The sequence below is a fragment of the Sinohyriopsis cumingii genome, chromosome 4 (genome assembly GCF_028554795.1).
Source record: "Sinohyriopsis cumingii isolate HCF-2022 chromosome 4, ASM2855479v2, whole genome shotgun sequence".
NCBI classification, from domain to species: domain Eukaryota; kingdom Metazoa; phylum Mollusca; class Bivalvia; order Unionida; family Unionidae; genus Sinohyriopsis; species Sinohyriopsis cumingii.
Window position 1 is genome coordinate 16,003,182 of NC_142964.1, and position 20,231 is coordinate 16,023,412.

Consider the following 20,231-nt stretch of genomic DNA (forward strand, 5'->3'; position numbering starts at 1 on the left):
TAGAGGTATTACAGTGCAAGTAACTATCAGCATGTGGTTGAAAGTGGCAACAGAATTACAAAGGAAACAAAAAGTTTCAATAAATATAATTTCATGTGAAGTGGATGGTTAAAATGTTGGCTTTAATTTATTTACTAAGATTGCAGTTATTGTAAAGAATATCCGAAATTGGCATAGGTTAGAAATTAAACCAGTCTATTTTTAGTTAGAAGATGCACTTTGTGCATGAGAGGGCAGATCTGATGTAATATGTTAGGAAAGACCTAAAGATTTTTTTCAATCATACGGAATTAACAGCAAAAATGAGGGCATGCAGGAAGTCCATCTCCAGTAGCAAAACATATACACATTAAGCAGCGAAATGTGTAGCATCAACCAATATTTGTGAAAAATGTAAATCCTTTTAGGAAATAAAGTTGTATATTATTTTCTTTCTTATATCTATGGAATAAAATGCATACATTTTATCAAATCTTTGGAAGAGATTACATTATTGGGACTTGTAAAAAGTAAGGTGAGACAAGTGAATTTTACGAAACTATTTGTCTTGGACGAGTATGTGAAAACAATATTTGATCAGCCCTGATACCCCATTTATTTTCGTAGTTAACAGTGTTTTTGCAAATTTGGTAACAAAATGTAATGGTGGACTTTTCAGTTCTTAAATTTAGTTCTTCATAAATTTAAAAATCATTGCAGTTAAAGTATTACTCCATCTTCCAACTTAAGCTAGGTAATTTCCAGGTCATTTGGTTTCTTTCTTGAGAAAATTACATGGTGTCTGGTCTTCGGGATATTTGAACGCCACACTTAAGCAAAAATCTCCTTTAGTTCAGTGTTGACAATTAGTAATAATAATCTTAATTGACTTAAAATGGCATACAGTGTAGTTTAACAGTGACTGATGAGACCGGTGTTTCGATACTTCTGTGGCTTCCCATTGGATGCGCGAGGTTATGTGAATAATATTCAGTTTGGGTAATTCGACGCAAAATCAATAGTGTATGCTGTCACGTGGGGTCTATTGCGAAGTACTGTCACAACAAATGTTATATACAAGGAGAAAATTAAGCACTGTTTCATTCCTAAGTTTGGAGTTATTCACATTATTGTGTTCATTCACATTATTGCATTCCAGTTTTAAGTCTACAGACGTATTTTGTGTTGTGCAAGTTTAGATATTTTTAGACAGGAAAAACATTTGTTTGGACTGTTCAGTGTAAATAGAAAGCGCTCATTATTTGGACTTAAATATTAGTCTGGAACTGTTATTGAAGGAATTCAGGACAACGCCATCTTGACAACTACAAAGTTCTTGGAGGACCAGTACATTTCCGGTATTGAAATTTATGAGGAACATTTCTATCATTTAGGACTTTCACAGACCAGTATAAAGACTAGCTTGGATTCACTTCATAATACTTTATGTTCCTTTCATATTTTTTATTTATAACTTTGATAATTAAACTGTTAAGTTTTATAAAATTTGTTGTTTTTGCTTCTTTTCTGTTACTTAAGTTTGCAATCATTGAGACGTAACAGAAACTTGGGGCCTAACTGGGGATATGAATTTCACAGAAATTGAAATTGTTTTGAAATTTAAGTTATCTTAGTCCCTACTATTTCTGACTTTACATAGTGAAACCAACAAGCTTTTACGATATAAACTAAAGTGGAGAATTGTACTTTAAATCCTAGCCAGGAACAATCAGTCTTTGAAAGAGGACGAATTGCTCCAACGTTCCAGACAATATCTTTCCTGTGCAAAGCCATATTTGTTAAAACATGAAATAAAAAATATTTTGGTTTAAATTTGGTAGAGAAGAATATTTTGGACAAAAGTGCTTTGACTCTGGCTCAAACCTGCAAGTTATGAAATTGAAATTAAAATTCAAGAACAAAATAAAGTTAAGAAAGCTTGAAAAAGAGGAAAGAGATAAACAAATGCAAATTCAAAAAGAAGAGAAAGAAATGGAGAAGAAATGACAAATGCAAAAGGAAGAAAAAGAAATAAAAATACAAATGCAGGAAAAAGAAAGGGAGATGCAAATGCAGGAAAAAGAGAGAGACAGATACAAAAATATGAGTTACAAATGAAACTGCAATTACAGAAAGATGTGATGTGATTTGGATTTTTAACATAGTTTTAACAATTTTTCAGTCATATCGCTACGATGTCTGCTATGTGGCAGTTTATAGTGATGTCTAGCACTGGGGCATCATGCCGCAGACATGTAGCATGATGTCCCACCCAGTCACATTATCCTGACACCAGGCCGACCAGTCCTAACACTAACCTCTTAATGCTGAGTGTCAAGCGAGGCAGCTATTAGTACCATTTTTGTAAGTCTTAGGTATGACTCGGCCGGGGATCGAACCCACGACCTCCCGCATCCCAGGCGGACGCTCTAACCACTAGACCACCAGAGCAGTATTACAGAAAGAAGAGCAGTACCTAAACCTGTAGTGATACTCACATTACAAGGGACAACAATCTCACATTTCTCCTGCGACCGATAAGGATTTGAAACCAATCCTTTGAGCCACATGTTCAGTGTCATAGTTTAACACCAAAATTACCATCAGAGATTCAACATTTTGACTACAAATTTAACTTGAACCCCACCAGTGGTCCTGGAAAACTTGAAACAATGTCACATCAAGTCATACCTGTATGAAATCAATAGGAAGGTGATTCATTTTCTCAGAAATGGAGAGTATTATAATCATTATGTCTTAATCCGTGACAGACTAGACAAGACTACAGCACAGATAGAACCTGACCCGGTACTCACTATCTGCATTTGCATTACTAGTTATACGATTCCACAAATCTCACAATACAACAGAAATCCAATAGTCGGATGACATCAACAAGCTTCTATCTAATGTAAAAAAATTAAAATATATTAAATGAAAGTCAGAAAGCTTCTGTAAGAACCAGAAAGAATATGTTTATGTTGAGAAAACAACCAGAAACCTGTCGCTGTCACTGCAATCTGGACAGTTCATCAAGCAAAGAGCACATGTCAACAAGGTAGTCACATGATACAACAAAACATAGTTATTTTTTTAATAAATATATACAGAATTCTGTGTTCTTTCATTGTAGTTTCTTTATTACGAACAGTTTACAACTTTATTTTTCATTTCATATTTTTTTTTGTTTCTACATCTGAAATGGGTTATTACTGACATCATGTGACAACTGGACCTATGATGTCATGAATATGTTGGTTGTGATATTTGTGTATCCATGCGACTAGCAATGCAAATGGTGAGTATCAGGTCAAATTTCATCAACGCCATAGTTTCATCTTATCTTTCAGCAGAGTAAAGACATAATTATTCTAATACTTGCATTTTCTGAGAAAATAAATAATTTTCATATCGGTTTCATGTAGGTATGCCTCGGGGTAACAGCATTAAGTTTGCTAGGCCAATTGGTATGCGGCTACGCTTTGCCGACAACATGTTGGTGTCTTGTGATGCTAGACTGGTTTTCAAACCTTTCATGTCGGACAAAATATCAATATCAAGCTGACTGTGAAACAACCAGTCTTCTAATCTACTCCAGTGAGTGTTAAGATTGACTCAACAACTATAATTATGGTAACCACCCTAATGATCCATACTGCAACCTCCGAATATTCTGGGCAGAACTCAATAAATATAATTCACAATCAGTTACAACTCAATTACGTAATTGTTTCTGTCATCAAGTAGTTGCAAACTTTCCTGACTTTCATCAACATTTGCAAACTTCAAGGAATTTTCATGTTCAGAAAAGAAATTATCATTTCTTCCAACTTTTTCCAAATTTCCTAGTAGCATGGGAGCACTGTATACTTCTTCAATCGTGTATGTATCGGTAATGAAGTCAATATTAACATTCTGGCATATTTAAGAGCTTGATGCAATGACAACATCTACTGGGAAGTCTTATTATATATAATCTTGTGACAAAAAGTGTTAATTTGTTTTGATGAAAGAAAAATTGGCTGATGTAGATTCTACTTGCACTTGTGTCAATAGCTGATGAACTTGTATTCCCCGTTAAGTCAGCAGGGATCGTCATGGGCTTCGCCAATGTCGCAAATTGCGATTTGTTTCCCTTATTGGCGACAAAAATATCTCATCTGGCGATTTTTTTGGCGACATACTTTTTGGTTATTTAATTTGTACATACAATCATGGATTTGGACTGGATAAATTAAAAGCGAGAATGAAAGGAAGCCACAAACTTGACTAAGCAATGCGTTGGAATCAATCTGTTACACAAACGATCCTTTGTTCGTATTGACAAACCCATCTTTGCAGTGCATTGTTACATCATAATCTGCTTATGCTGACATCTGGGCTGAGTACTGTATGCTGCGATACAGTCAATCATGCTACCGCACTATACCTACAACTGACCGAATAGAACAGATACAATTGTATGGCTAATCCTTCCGTTTTTTTTTTTTGGTTTTTTTTTTTACATATACCAATACAATAGTTTTGCTGAACCTTCATAGAAAACTGATAACCTTTGAAGTACCGACTGTGTATAAATACAAAGCAAATGGAAAAAATCTCAATCACAATTATATCTGTCGCCAGTGCAGCATTTTGCTCATTGATCTTTTCCTTTTGCCATCAATTCCGTGTTACGGCTGCAGAGACTTAAACTCCACAACAAGAAATAGCAAAAAAAAAAAAAAAAAAAAGTTTTGCATAATTAATAATAATTATTTATTTCTCAAAATACAAGAGTAAAAAAATCCCTAACTTTGGTGTGAATTTATGCTTATATATACGGTCCAATATTGCGCGGTGTTGACTCGTGTCGTGTAAGTTTCATTCGTGGGAATGGAGATGCTATTTTGCTTGTTGAGAAAATTTATACAGCATTCATTGATCATTCTTGTGATTTAGGAAGCAATTCACTACAAGCTTTGTGAAGCTAGCCATGGGGGGGGGGGGGGGTTTGCTGAGAGACTACTGGTGTCACCTGTCAGCACTGTAGACTGTGAACGTGGATTCAGTAAGATGAACCTCATAAAAACTGACATCAGAAACAAGCTCTGCTTCTCATCTTTCGAGAATTTAATGAGAATCAGCATGTACAGATGTGAAAAATTAGACTTTGAAACTGCATTCAACAAGTGGGCAGCCCTAAAATCGCGACAGATCTTCATGTAACACTTGGTAACATTTTGTTAATGCTTGTTGTAATTAAAGTATTAACTAACCCATCTTTTGTAATTTTCATTGCCTGTTACATTAATAGACTAAATTAACACCTGGAAAAATGTACACTGCTTGTTTTGGCGACACTTTTTGAAAATTGACGACAAAATATTGAGGTTGGCGATTTTTTTGGCGACAGCTTTTTAAAAGCCAGGACCATCCCTGAGTCAGCCTTTATTATTAAACGACAATTACACTGGCTTAGACTAATGAATGCCTTTAGATGTGACATTACAAGTCTTTAATCATGCTTGATTATCTTGGTTTTTCTGTATGACAAATTACATTTTATTATATGGCAATCACGTAGGGAGGACTGTGTGCGAGAATAAAAACTTTTTCTTGCATCTCACTCTCTCAGCTCCTCTCTCCGAATTGTATTTATTGTTACCTTAACATAATGTCATTATTCATAAGACCATAGTTATTATAATTGTACAATATTTGCTTTTAATTTCTTGGTATATGCTAGTGATGTGATTTGATAATTAGATTCATTCTTAAGCACATGATGTAAAAAGCAAACATTTTATTTGTCATGGTAGTAAAGATAATAACTGTATGGATAATAATTATAATTCAATTTAATTTGTTCTGTTACATCTGATGATACAGTTTTGTAATCACTTCTGACAAAACAAAGTTTTTAGTAGTATAAAAGTCTTCAGCTGCATTTGGTATCTGATAAGTCTCTGTTGCTTCTTGTATAATTGTAACAAAATCTGGATCAAGTTCTGTATAATTATTTTGACACAGTTCCTTCAGGTCCTGAATTTCCTCTGTCATTGGTGCTTAACAGTTCTCTGCTCCTGAAAAAAATTTGTATTAAGATTAAATTGTATTGATGTAGTTAAACCAGCATTAACAGCCACATTCACCATGAATATATTCCATCCCTGACATAGAGCAGCATTTTTTTAAAATGCTTCTTATAACTGACTTGTTAAAATAAACCTGTCTTAAGAGACCATATTCTTTAAAGTCTCTGAAATAACAGCTTACAACAGGTTCAAATGCATTGTTTGGTTACAATATAAAAATAATAAATGTAGAAAAGCCGCTGTAAATTACCATGTATGGTGTAAGTAGATTCCCTTCATTTTTAATTCAACATTTTAGAGAAAAAAAACCTGTAATTTTAGTACACGAAATAATATTGACACCAGAAGGAGCATATGAACAAATTCTACACGTCCATTCAAACAAGTTATCGAGTCTCTTATTTCACAGAGAACACCAGCAGTTATCTTTGTCAGAAGAAAGTGTAGTTTCTCAAACCAACAAAAGTTAAAATGACCTGGATCATTTTATTCTTCCAACTGATTGGGAGCTTGCCGACCAAGTGTGCAGGCTACATAAAACAGTACGAGCTTATTATGCAAAATGAAAACATTCAAAAGATGTTGCCTCTTTTATTTTTGCAGCATAAATCAGTATTTAACACTTGCTATCCAATGGCAGTCAACAGAATAATAGGTTGTTATTTCTAAAAGCCTATATTTTAGAAAGAGATATGGATATCAATGTGTCCTTCCTTCACAAACTGTTGATATTTCAAAATGACAATAGATCATTCGGAAAAGAGTTCAGTCCATTTGGTGCAAATTTTGTACCATGCCATTAACTACATCCTCCATGTTTTATTGATGTTCCACAGTCCTACCATGTCTCTTAGATGTTTCTGAATGAGCAGTACATATACAAACTGCAGACACAGCTTGGAATAGTGATACAGAGTACATGTATTTTGACGTCTATTAAAAATGATGACTCAGATGTGATCATAGAAGAAATGTTTTTAAGAAAATGTAAATTTAGAGAAACAAAGGGGTTTTTTTAAGAAAGAAAAAGGGATCTATTTTTGTGTTTATGTGGTTTGGCATATTTTCATTTCGTGCATGTGTCATACATGTAACAAATACTGCAGGTGTTTTAATCTGGCAATTTTAGGAAATTTGCCAAATTAACTTGAACAACTTGTGTCATCCTGTTCACTGGAAAAAGAAAATACATGCATAGAATAATAACTATTGTATTACATCCAATCTATCCATACCAATGATATTTTAACTTCTAAGGATTCCAAAAAGTGTATTCTTTCATTACATGTTATGCTTGACAATGCTCACAAGACATTAGATATATAAATGGTTTTTCAAACGTCAGACCTGAAACAATAATACTGACCCAAATGTACATGTGATTGTGACGCAAATGTATATATGTGATGATGGCCCACATTTATATGTGATGGTAACCCAAATGTATATGTGATGGTGACCCAAATTTATATGTGATGGTGACCCAAATGTATATGTGATGATGACCCAAATGTGGTGTGACAGAGTTCCAAATGTACTTGTGATGATTACCCAAATGTGGTATGGCAATGACCCAGATGTATGTGATGATGACCCGAATGGGTGTCTCCAAAGATATGGTTAGGACAAGACAAAAATGAAGCGGGAAGCAACTGCTATACTAATTAAACCAATTTCTGCCATCTTTTCATTTTTTTAAACTCATACAAGGTATTAAAGTATAACAAGGATTCACATTAATTGTACTTGCATTCATAACTTCATACATATAGAACTTACAGAGCAAAGTCTCTTATTTTCAATCAGATGAGCATGCTGATCTGAAGTTAGAGGTATTATACCTCAAAGATCTTAAAGAGAAAAAAGTGAAACCAACAAGTAAAATTCAACAAATACTTTATTTTCACCGATAATGTGAAAATTTAAAAGTAGCTTACATTATGAAATATATCCCAAATAATTCTCACAGATCCAAAAGGAAAAAAGGTGTTCCAAATTAATTACAGTGGTGTTCCAAATTGATTCCAATCTTGAATGTGCTGTAGTTCCAACAGTCTTAAATGTGCCGATGTGATAATCTTATCCATCACAATGATATAATCTAGAATGTCCTTGAAGGAATTCACTCTAATCCTAAAACAGTCCAAAAGTATCTGTAAGCACTTTGTTATTTCAGTGAATAAATGAAGTATATAAATCATGTGAAATTACAACTGAACACAACTAAAAGACAGATTTCACTTGAGAGATGTTACAATAGGAATATGTTGTTAACTACGTTGATCACAACCTTTATATAAAATTGATCACAAACTTTATATAAAAACCTAAGACAATAAGAGATATAGGATTTGGGTCCTTTTCCCATCAAATTCGTAAACAAGGTAAGGTCTGTTTACTTTATAGTTTTACTTTTTAGCAAACTACCTGGCAAATGAGAACATTTTTTTCTAATGGACGAAACAATTTTCTGAACTCAAAGCCAGGTAAACATGTTTACAAATATCATCTCAGATGATAATCTACAATCATGGACAAAAGTTAGCTTTGCAATATCTTGCTTACATATGACCCTTACAATTGTGGACAAGAGTTAAACAATATATACAATATATAGATATACAAAAGGGCACTTGCAATGGTTTCTAACTGACCTGTATTACCCTTCTTTCAATTGAAAACCTGCCTGGTTTACATGTGATGCACCATATATGAAGGCATTTTCATTGCTAAGAAGGCCATCTGCACTGCAGCAACTATGCCATTTCCAGTGCCTAGATTGCCTCTCACTTTTACTGGACACCCTGAAAAGTAGGTTAGTATAATATTATTAGCATCATATACAAAATTTAATAATTTATATCGGCTTTTGTGATGGAAGTTAAAGTTCTCTTTTGCCTTTAAATACTGTCTGTATTTTTACTAATGTACAGGAAATGTACAAGATTTGTTATTTTACTAAATTTTTACAAACCTTTTTGGAATCCAACTTACCACATAAACTGGTCATATAAACTTGTGACATAGTGGTAGTTGCACAAATTGTGTAGTGTACAACAGCATTGTTCTGTTATCAAAAAGACACTGAGAAAATTACTAGTTCACCATGAGAATACTGTAAGTAATATACTTTTTTCCCCTATAATCAGTATTTTCCTTCACCCTCATTTGCGCTTCAGAGACCCCCAAATTTTTAATTTGACCCCCAGTTTTGATATCAAAGTTTATTTTTTACTCAGTCTGACCCCCAGTTTTGACACCAAGGAGATTTTTGACTCTCAGTCTTGCACCCCTAGGGGATACACTGCCTATAATACCAAAACCAAATGCCAATACAGTATTTGCTTCAAGGACAATTAAGAAATAATAATTAAGATCGATGAGCAAAACATTCATATGATATGGTTCATAAACGTTCTAAATCTGCCCCTCTTAGCCGTTACTATAGCAGAGATAATGCAAGATTTGTACAAAATAGTAAGCTTTACATGTGTGACACCAGGCCTGCAAACAAATAGATGTATGGCTGACCAATCAACCAATTATATCTAGCTTTGCTTACATCCATAGTCCAAGAAGAGATGACATAGCTCAGTTAATCCTGCATTTGAATATCTCATTTACTGTCTTCAAGTAATTCAATTTTTACAGTAACACTTTGTTTTGGCATATAATTTCCTTGTATGGGTGTATAAAACAGTCATTAAAAAAGTATACCCACCTTTAAAATCGTGAGTGTGAACAGGAAGACATAATAAACACTGCAATAAATTTATTCAGTTTACAATTCCAAGTCAAATACATACCTGTCAAGATTTCATTTTAAAAAATGACAATACTGAGATGCCAATTATTCAACATTTTAACTGCAATTACAATAATATATATAAACATGTAATTACTTTATAATTTGCATTATGTGAGTTGATATTGTCTTCATTTACCATGGGATTTAACAACTGTATTGACAAAGTACAAGGCAACTATATTTGGTCATCTATTAGTTATTCCAGCATGTAGCCATATTATCTTCTGCAAAAAACTGAAAATAAGATTACTTAAAAATACATTGTATCACACAAGGCGGGGTAATTTATCCATTGTCAAGATAAACTGCATGTACATAACAGAAATGAAATATAATAAAAAGCTGAAGAATGAATAGAAAAAATTTGCATAAACATTCACAGCAGAATCTTCAGCTTTCCCATTAATGTTGCACTTTCACTTAAAATAGGAAACATCTGTTACTAAAATAATGTCTTATAAAATAACTATTTTTACATTTTAGTCCAACTGTAAATAAAATTTATTTAAATCAAGATGTTTTCCCAATGGATGTTATTAGATTTTAGGTCCTTGTGTACGTGTATGTGTTGTATATGCATGTGTATGTTCACTGTGTCATGCAACTTACAAACAGTTCAAGATAAAAACACAGTTCAAAATGCTAACTATGGGACATGATTTATGAGTGGTCTAAAATGTACCTTTGGTTTTAAAATTTTAAACCATCATAGGACTTAAAGGTTCTACCTAGAACTTAATATAATTTTAAGTTTTAAATGTTTGCTATTGCTAATTTGTTTATATGACCATTGGGTTACCTGGGTCACAACTTTAGAAACCTTTGAGACTGCCAGATCATAACCACTTATGTATTTTCTCTGCTACGTTTGTTTTGGTGCTTTAAGGTATAATAACGAAGGTCAGTTACTTAGTGCTGTGGCAACTGGAGTCAAGTGTCTTGCCAAGAACAGACTGGTCCTATGGTAATATACAAAACCCACCCCCTTATGGACCTGAGTCTGGCACACTAACCACTGAATGTGGCTTTATGTATGTACATATGTTTGTATGTATGTATGCATACATACCTATCAATACAACCATGTATGCCAATACCATAAGATGTCAATTTATCATACCCATCTGAAAAAAGGAAATATAACATCAGGGAAATATTGAAATAAAGAAACATGTATATTTCAAGACTTAAAAGTGTGCAGCATAGCAACATTGTCCCTATCTTTTTCCCACTTTTGAAAAACACCATATATTCATACCCATGACCCTAGACTGGACTTACAAAGAAGGGGGGAAAATGAAATTCTGATAGAGCTGTATACATCATATGAACTCCAATCATATCCCAAACTTTGACATTTCTGTTTTCAACATTATGTACTAGGTGTATGACAATATATAACTCTGTAAATTTGATATATAATTACATACAGGTAAAACCCTTTATAATGCGTTGCTCACGGGTCCAAAGAATAACATCACAATATAAGCTGGATCGAGTTAACAAATTTTTTGAAAACCTTCCCTACAGAAAATGTGCATTGAAAGTTCAATGTCATCAATTTTAACTAACCTCTTGATCATATAAATCTGCTAGGGATAAGAATAATTGGTTTTTCTGATAGCATGTATTTAGGTGTTAAAAAGAGAGGTCACCTTATATTAAAAAAATGGGAGCCATGCTGCGATTGTGTTATAAGCAGAATCACGTTATAATGAAGCTAACAGTCAGATATATTCAGCAAAAGATACATTCCATGCCTGAAAGGTTACATAGTTACAATTCCTTTCTTTGTCTCACAAAATGCTAATTTTTCTTGCTGTAAGTATAACATCTATAATCACATATCACATGGCATGGTGGGAAAACCTGTTTTATAAAGGAATATTTTTACCAAGAATATATAGGAAGGAAATAATTTTACCAATAATTTTCTTTAGAACTGTACAAATGCCACATCAACTATGATGTGACAGGAAGAAATGTTACATATCATACAATGCTGTGCCATTCAACTGCAAGCCATCTCTCACAGAATGCATGTAATAACATTTTTTTTATATGGCAATCATTTTTTTTACTAACCAATATGCCTTATATAGTTTGGACCCTGCAAGAGATAAGTACACTGACCATAAAAAACCATTTCAAAATTAAAATGTACCAGACACATACAAAATACAGTCCTTGATAAAAATGTGAAAACATCTGAAACCACGCTTTAGAAGTGGAAATGTCTGAATAAGACTGAACCATTTTAAAAGCTTATACTAACATCAAATTTTCTGATTAATTACCTATACAATGGTTTGGGGTGTACTGAGAAGAAATGCCATAAATTAAACAAGCTATATAAATAGCACTGTCTGTTGAAAAATACCAATTGACAAACTGTCATAAGTAGGTAAAATATCCATGTGCTACATTTCATGACTAAGTCACACACTCCATGAAAATTCAAAATATAATTGTGACACACAAAAATGGGACAAATGCTAAATGAGACTAATGTGAACCATGTATGAAAAGCCTTATTTTTTAAAACAAATAACCGACAATCACTCTGCTTTATTATGATACTCTTTTATTGACCTATATTATAGATAGATTTCCCAACCAAACTGATGTAACATCATAATTAGAGGACTTTTTCACATGTAATCTAACGCTAACAGTAATCAAATATACCCTATTATCAAGTGACCCATCTAAAGAGATTTCATTTTTAAGAAACAAATTTATTGCAATATTTCATGTTTGCATGGGATGCAATTTATGTGAATACTTGTTAAAAAGATTTGCAATACTGTCCACTGTAACTCACTTACCGATATATTGTTTTTGATGCAGCCTTCTTCTCTTTCTCCATTCTACATCATTCTTATCTAGTTCTTGTACAATTCCATCAGCAAATTCTCTGCAAATCAAATAGTAATGTGCAGTTTGTATTATCAATGTGGTCTTTATTCATTGATAAAATAAAGTGGAACAGAAAATAAAAAAAGGCAAACAAAATAAAATCATTTTGCTAACAATGAAAATCAATACAAAAGATAAAACAAAACATAGGATGCCTCATATAGTGCAATCATTCAGCATGAATAATTGCTATAGCAAGCATAAATTCTTACGTGTTTAAAATTGTCCTAAAATAATGTACAGCAACTTGGTTATGTCACCAAGGAACATCCTGCCAACTTCTTTTAGGACTTCACAAACAATTTTCTAGGTTGATAGTTGGGAATAAAACCTTAATGAATACTAAAGTTGGGAATTCTTCCTGATACAAAAAGATTGGAAACTAACAGTATATAGTATTTACATTGCAATTATGGCTGTATTTGGGCACAGAAGACCACCCCACCCCACCCACCCCACAAAATTGCTGCACCTTGCACAATATAAACCCAGTGTATTTCCTAGTGGTAATAATGAAAAATCCAATGGAAATTGTATCCTAATATTTTGCATTCTGCAATGAATGCAGTAATGGCCTTATCAAACGTGGGGCCCAATCTGAATCAATTTGGCAGGGCCCCTGCTTTTAAATGAAGGGCCATCGATGTGCACAGCATTTGGAAATAAACTTTTGATGTCAGCCCTGAATGAATGTACACATTTTATTTTATCATGAAATAATGCACAACTTTCGTGCAAATAAAAATTATATCTTTAAGTCACCTGGCTAAATCCCTACACACAGGCCCATTTCATAACAGTGAAAAAACATTACAACACAAAATACCATAACAATACTTTACAAAAATGTTTATTTTTTCTGCAAAGCATTTATACTGTTTGTGATCAAGCCATTAAAAAAACTCCAACCTGACAAACTTAATGACTTTTACTGACTGAAATTTGTATTACTGCCCCGCTCCCCCCATATCAAAGCATATGCAATGAGGGACAAATACAAACACATACATGTGCCATTATGATACAAATACTGAGATTATTTGCGATAATGATAATATTATTATCATCACCACTACTGAAAAGATAATAGAAGCACCATAGTATTAATAATAATAATAATAATAATAATAATAATAATAATAATAATAATAATAATTTGTACTTGGTGTAAATTTCAATATCAACATGATGGTGGGTGTTTTGGTACAAATGGGACAAAACAAAAACAGAATGTAATTACAATTCACCCATGTCAGTATCTATAATTTACCATAATGTGATTTCTGGTTTGTATCATGCATGTATACATAAAACATGCTGCAGACAGGAAGTTATATCAGCAGTTAAGACCAATGAAATGCCAAGGTACAAAATGCATGATACAAGAAGGTTTATTTAATGAACATAGCAAAGACAACATAAAAGTACTAACTCAGGGCCAGCTATTATACAGACATATACAGTCATCTGAACAAATTTCAATACCACATTCACACTGTGACTGATTAATCTGATATTCCTTTTTAAAGGAATGTCTATAGTAAAGGTTACTCACTCTTTCATTGAGGCACGACAATCACTTTTCAGAAAGTCATGAGTATCAGTTGAACATAGACAAAGTAAACCAGATTTGCAAGTGCTGCCTTGAATATTAAGGGGGAAATAACTGACCATGTCCCCCATACTAAAGACAATTGTGGAAATATATTGAAATGAAAGGATACAATAACCCTATTATTTGTGCGAGTACATTACGACATAATGGAAATGTACAGAATTATTTAAAGCTTACAGAATATTATAAACTACATCATTCCTGTTGAGTAAAAACAAGCAAATAAGCACAAAGTGTTACAATAATATTAGGTGTTTAATGCAAACGTTAAGCCATTCGTGATATTTCTTAAACTGAATAAGGGGCTGGTGTTGTGTGCTTTTACTTACATACAAATAATATAGAGCCTGAGGCAAAGAAAAACAGTGCCCAATGGCGTGATGATATACCTATTAGCATATGCTAGTGTGTATGTTTTGGAGTTTTAACGTAGCTTTAGGAATTATTCAGTTTATTGTGATGTCTAGCACTGGGGCATCATGCCACAAATATATCCCACCCAGTCACATAATCCTAACACCAGGCTGACCAGTCCTAACACTAACCTCTTAATGCTGAGCGTCTAGCGAGGCAGCTGTTACTATCCTTCTTACAAATCTCTGGTATGAATCGGCCGGGCTTCGAACCCGCGACCTCCCGCATCCGAGATGGACACTAACCCCTAGGCCACTGGAGCGGTCTTGCCCATTCTAGCTAACGACTAGTTAAATATAAAGAGACAAAAATCATCAATTATTACACCATTTGGTTAGAAAGCTGTTTACTCACGAGTTCATTTGAAGAATTTCAATTTAAATCTAACCTACGCGATAAGCTCCAAGTCACTACACCCTTCCATGAGATACGTAATTTCGAGGTCTTTCATGTATTATACTACAGTACAGATCACAGGGGCTGTTGGTGTAATTATGATATTTATTTATAATATACCTGCCTAAAACGTTTATATTTATAATTATTCGTTTATTGGAAAAAAAAATACCTTGCATTGAATGATATTGGATGACCGGCCTTCACTCTTCTAAAACATAAATCGATAATTCTCCATCTTCTAAGATACAACACACTTATGCGGATAAGATGATGGTATTTCGAATATGTCATCACGTGATTAAAATCTCGTTTATGAGTTTAAATCTCGTTCGGTTCGATAGATAAATTGGAGCTCAAGATTATCAGCGGCGTTACTATCGTAGGAGCTGGAGATAATAGCTTAGTAGATCTCGTTTTTGAGTTGAAATCTCGTTCGAATCTCGTTCGGTAGTAAAGACGGAGATCAAAATTACAGCGGCGTTATGGAAAGCCGCAGGTACCCGGCGGTGATCACAATTTTTCCCTATATTATTATATAGGCAACAATTAGCGGCTCCGACAACAATTAGCGGCTCCTAAAATGACGGTGATTACAATCTTTCCCTATATTTTTATATGAACTACAATTAGCGGCTCCTACAACAATTAGCGGCTCCTTCTACAATTAGCGGCTCCTAAAACACTTTTAACCTACGGCTCCGTTAATAAAAATCGCCAATTTACGGCTCCAGAAACACGTGAAGCTCAGTCTACAAACTACAATCACCGGCTCCTTCGACAGTAACGCCGCTGTAATTTTGATCTCCGTCTTTAGTACCGAACGAGATTCGAACGAGATTTCAACTCAAAAACGAGATCTACTTAGCTATTATTTCCAGCTCCTACGATAGTAACGCCGCTGATAATCTTGAGCTCCAATTTAACTAACGAACCGAACGAGATTTACACTCATAAACGAGATTTTAATCACGTGCTGTCATATTCGGAATACTATCATCTTATCCGCATCAGTGTCCTTTACCGTTATCGAGCGAAGTGTAGTTTTCAGAATTTGTAACAAGGTATTTTCCATTAGTAAAGAATATTAACTTGCTTTTTTATACTGCAGATATTTTGCTTAGACTAAAAAGTTCTCATATATCTTTACAACACTGGACAGGTCTCTAAATTAAGTATCTCATGGGTGGGTGGGGATGGAAGAACGTTATTGCGGTATTTTTTAAACTGAGGACACTTTGGCAGGATAATGAGCAAAAGTATCATGAAAGCTTGCTAAGAAAAGATCTATAACTATCATTGGACATTTATCAAAATATACAATACAGTATTTCTGTTAAAATTTATTGTTTGAAAGCAGGTGTTAAGAACTATCACAGTCATAAGCAGATCATCAGATAACCTACCTGGGAATGTGATTGTGTCATTTGAACAAACTTTACATGAATTCGCTCACTTAAGTGGTGTGTGATGACTCCCACAAATTTGTTTAATGGCTCACATATGAACATGCACCTTGCACAGTATAAATTTTTTTTAGCAATTCAGCCTTTAACTTAATGTTTAAGTGCTTGGAACAACTTAACTGGTAGAGGTATTACAGTGCAAGTAACTATCAGCATGTGGTTGAAAGTGGCAACAGAGTTACAAAGGAAACAAAAAGTTTCAATAAATATAATTTCATGTGAAGTGGATGGTTAAAATGTTGGCTTTAATTTATTTACTAAGATTGCAGTTATTGTAAAGAATATCCGAAATTGGCATAGATTAGAAATTAAACCAGTGTATTTTTAGTTAGAAGATGCACTTTGTGCATGAGAGGGCAGATCTGATGTAATATGTTAGGAAAGACCTAAAGATTTTTTTCAATCACATGGAATTAACAGCAAAAATGAGGGCATGCAGGAAGTCCATCTCCAGTAGCAAAACATATACACATTAAGCAGCGAAATGTGTAGCATCAACCAATATTTGTGAAAAATGTAAATCCTTTTAGGAAATAAAGTTGTATATTATTTTCTTTCTTATATCTATGGAATAAAATGCATACATTTTATCAAATCTTTGGAAGAGATTACATTATTGGGACTTGTAAAAAGTAAGGTGAGACAAGTGAATTTTATGAAACTATTTGTCTTGGACGAGTATGTGAAAACAATATTTGATCAGCCCTGATACCCCATTTATTTTCTTAGTTAACAGTGTTTTTGCAAATTTGGTAACAAAATGTAAGGGTGGACTTTTCAGTTCTTAAATTTAGTTCTTCATAAATTTAAAAATCATTGCAGTTAAAGTATTACTCCATCTTCCAACTTAAGCTAGGTAATTTCCAGGTCATTTGGTTTCTTTCTTGAGAAAATTACATGGTGTCTGGTCTTCGGGATATCTAATCGCCACACTTAAGCAAAAATCTCCTTTAGTTCAGTGTTGACAATTAGTAATAATAATCTTAATAAGACTTAAAATGGCATACAGTTTAGTTTAACAGTGACTGATGAGACCGGTGTTTCGATACTTCTGTGGCTTCCCATTGGTTGCGCGAGGTTATGTGAATAATATTCACTTTGGGTAATTCGACGCAAAATCAATAGTGTATGCTGTCATGTGGGGTCTATTGCGAAGTACTGTCACAACAAATGTTATATACAAGGAGAAAATTAAGCACTGTTTCATTCCTAAGTTTGGAGTTATTCACATTATTGTGTTCATTCACATTATTGCATTCCAGTTTTAAGTCTATAGACGTATTTTGTGTTGTACAAGTTTAGATATTTTTAGACAGGAAAAACATTTGTTTGGACTGTTCAGTGTAAATAGAAAGCGCTCATTATTTAGACTTAAATATTAGTCTGGAACTGTTATTGAAGGAATTCAGGACAACGCCATCTTGACAACTACAAAGTTCTTGGAGGACCAGTACATTTCCGGTATTGAAATTTATGAGGAACATTTCTATCATTTAGGACTTTCACAGACCAGTATAAGGATTAGCTTGAATTCACTAAATAATACTTTATGTTCCTTTCATATTTTTTATTTATAACTTTGATAATTAAACTGTTAAGTTTTATAAAATTAGTTGTTTTTGCTTCTTTTCTGTTACTTAAGTTTGCAATCATTGAGACATAACAGAAACTTGGGGGCTAACTGGGGATATGAATTTCACAGAAATTGAAATTGTTTTGAAATTTAAGTTATCTTAGTCCCTAATATTTCTGACTTTACATAGTGAAACCAACAAGCTTTTACGATATAAACCAAAGTGGAGAATTGTACTTTAAATCCTAGCCAGGAACAATCAGTCTTTGAAAGAGGACGAATTGCTCCAACGTTCCAGACAATATCTTTCCTGTGCAAAGCCATATTTGTTAAAACATGAAATAAAAAATATTTTGGTTTAAATTTGGTAGAGAAGAATATTTTGGACAAAAGTGCTTTGACTCTGGCTCAAACCTGCAAGTTATGAAATTGAAATTAAAATTCAAGAACAAAATAAAGTTAAGAAAGCTTGAAAAAGAGGAAAGAGATAAACAAATGCAAATTCAAAAAGAAGAGAAAGAAAAGGAGAAGAAATGACAAATGCAAAAGGAAGAAAAAGAAATAAAAATACAAATGCAGGAAAAAGAAAGGGAGATGCAAATGCAGGAAAAAGAGAGAGACAGATACAAAAACAGGAGTTACAAATGAAACTGCAATTACAGAAAGATGTGATGTGATTTGGATTTTTAACATAGTTTTAACAATTTTTCAGTCATATCGCTACGATGTCTGCTATGTGGCAGTTTATAGTGATGTCTAGCACTGGGGCATCATGCCGCAGACATGTAGCATGATGTCCCACCCAGTCACATTATCCTGACACCAGGCCGACCAGTCCTAACACTAACCTCTTATAGCTGAGTGTCAAGCGAGGCAGCTATTAGTACCGTTTTTGTAAGTCTTAGGTATGACTCGGCCGGGGATCGAACCCACGACCTCCCGCATCCCAGGCGGACGCTCTAACCACTAGACCACCAGAGCAGTATTACAGAAAGAAGAGCAGTACCTAAACCTGTAGTGATACTCACATTACAAGGGACAACAATCTCTCATTTCTCCTGCGACCGATAAGGATTTGAAACCAATCCTTTGAGCCACATGTTCAGTGTCATAGTTTAACACCAAAATTACCATCAGAGATTCAACATTTTGACTACAAATTTAACTTGAACCCCACCAGTGGTCCTGGAAAACTTGAAACAATGTCACATCAAGTCATACCTGTATGAAATCAATAGGAAGGTGATTCATTTTCTCAGAAATGGAGAGTATTATAATCATTATGTCTTAATCCGTGACAGACTAGACAAGACTACAGCACAGATAGAACCTGACCCGGTACTCACTATCTGCATTTGCATTACTAGTTATATGATTCCACAAATCTCACAATACAACAGAAATCCAATAGTCGGATGACATCAACAAGCTTCTATCTAATGTAAAAAAATTAAAATATATTAAATGAAAGCCAGAAAGCTTCTGTAAGAACCAGAAAGAATATGTTTATGTTGAGAAAACAACCAGAAACCTGTCGCTGTCACTGCAATCTGGACAGTTCATCAAGCAAAGAGCACATGTCAACAAGGTAGTCACATGATACAACAAAACAGTTATTTTTTTAATAAATATATACAGAATTCTGTGTTCTTTCATTGTAGTTTCTTTATTACGAACAGTTTACAACTTTATTTTTCATTTCGTATTTTTTTTTGTTTCTGCATCTGAAATGGGTTATTACTGACATCATGTGACAACTGGACCTATGATGTCATGAATATGTTGGTTGTGATATTTGTGTACCCATGCGACTAGCAGTGCAAATGGTGAGTATCAGGTCAGATTTCATCAACACCATAGTTTCATCTTATCTTTCAGCAGAGTAAAGACATAATTATTCTAATACTTGCATTTTCTGAGAAAATAAATAATTTTCATATCGGTTTCATGTAGGTGTGCCTCGGGGTAACAGCATTAAGTTTGC

General features: G+C 33.8%; 1 protein-coding gene across 1 annotated transcript in view; it reads left to right on the plus strand.

Moving 5' to 3' along the window:
- Window positions 1-20,231, plus strand: part of LOC149800667 (arrestin domain-containing protein 3-like) — a 331,927-nt gene that overhangs the window by 105,980 nt on the left and 205,716 nt on the right. The window lies entirely within an intron of this gene.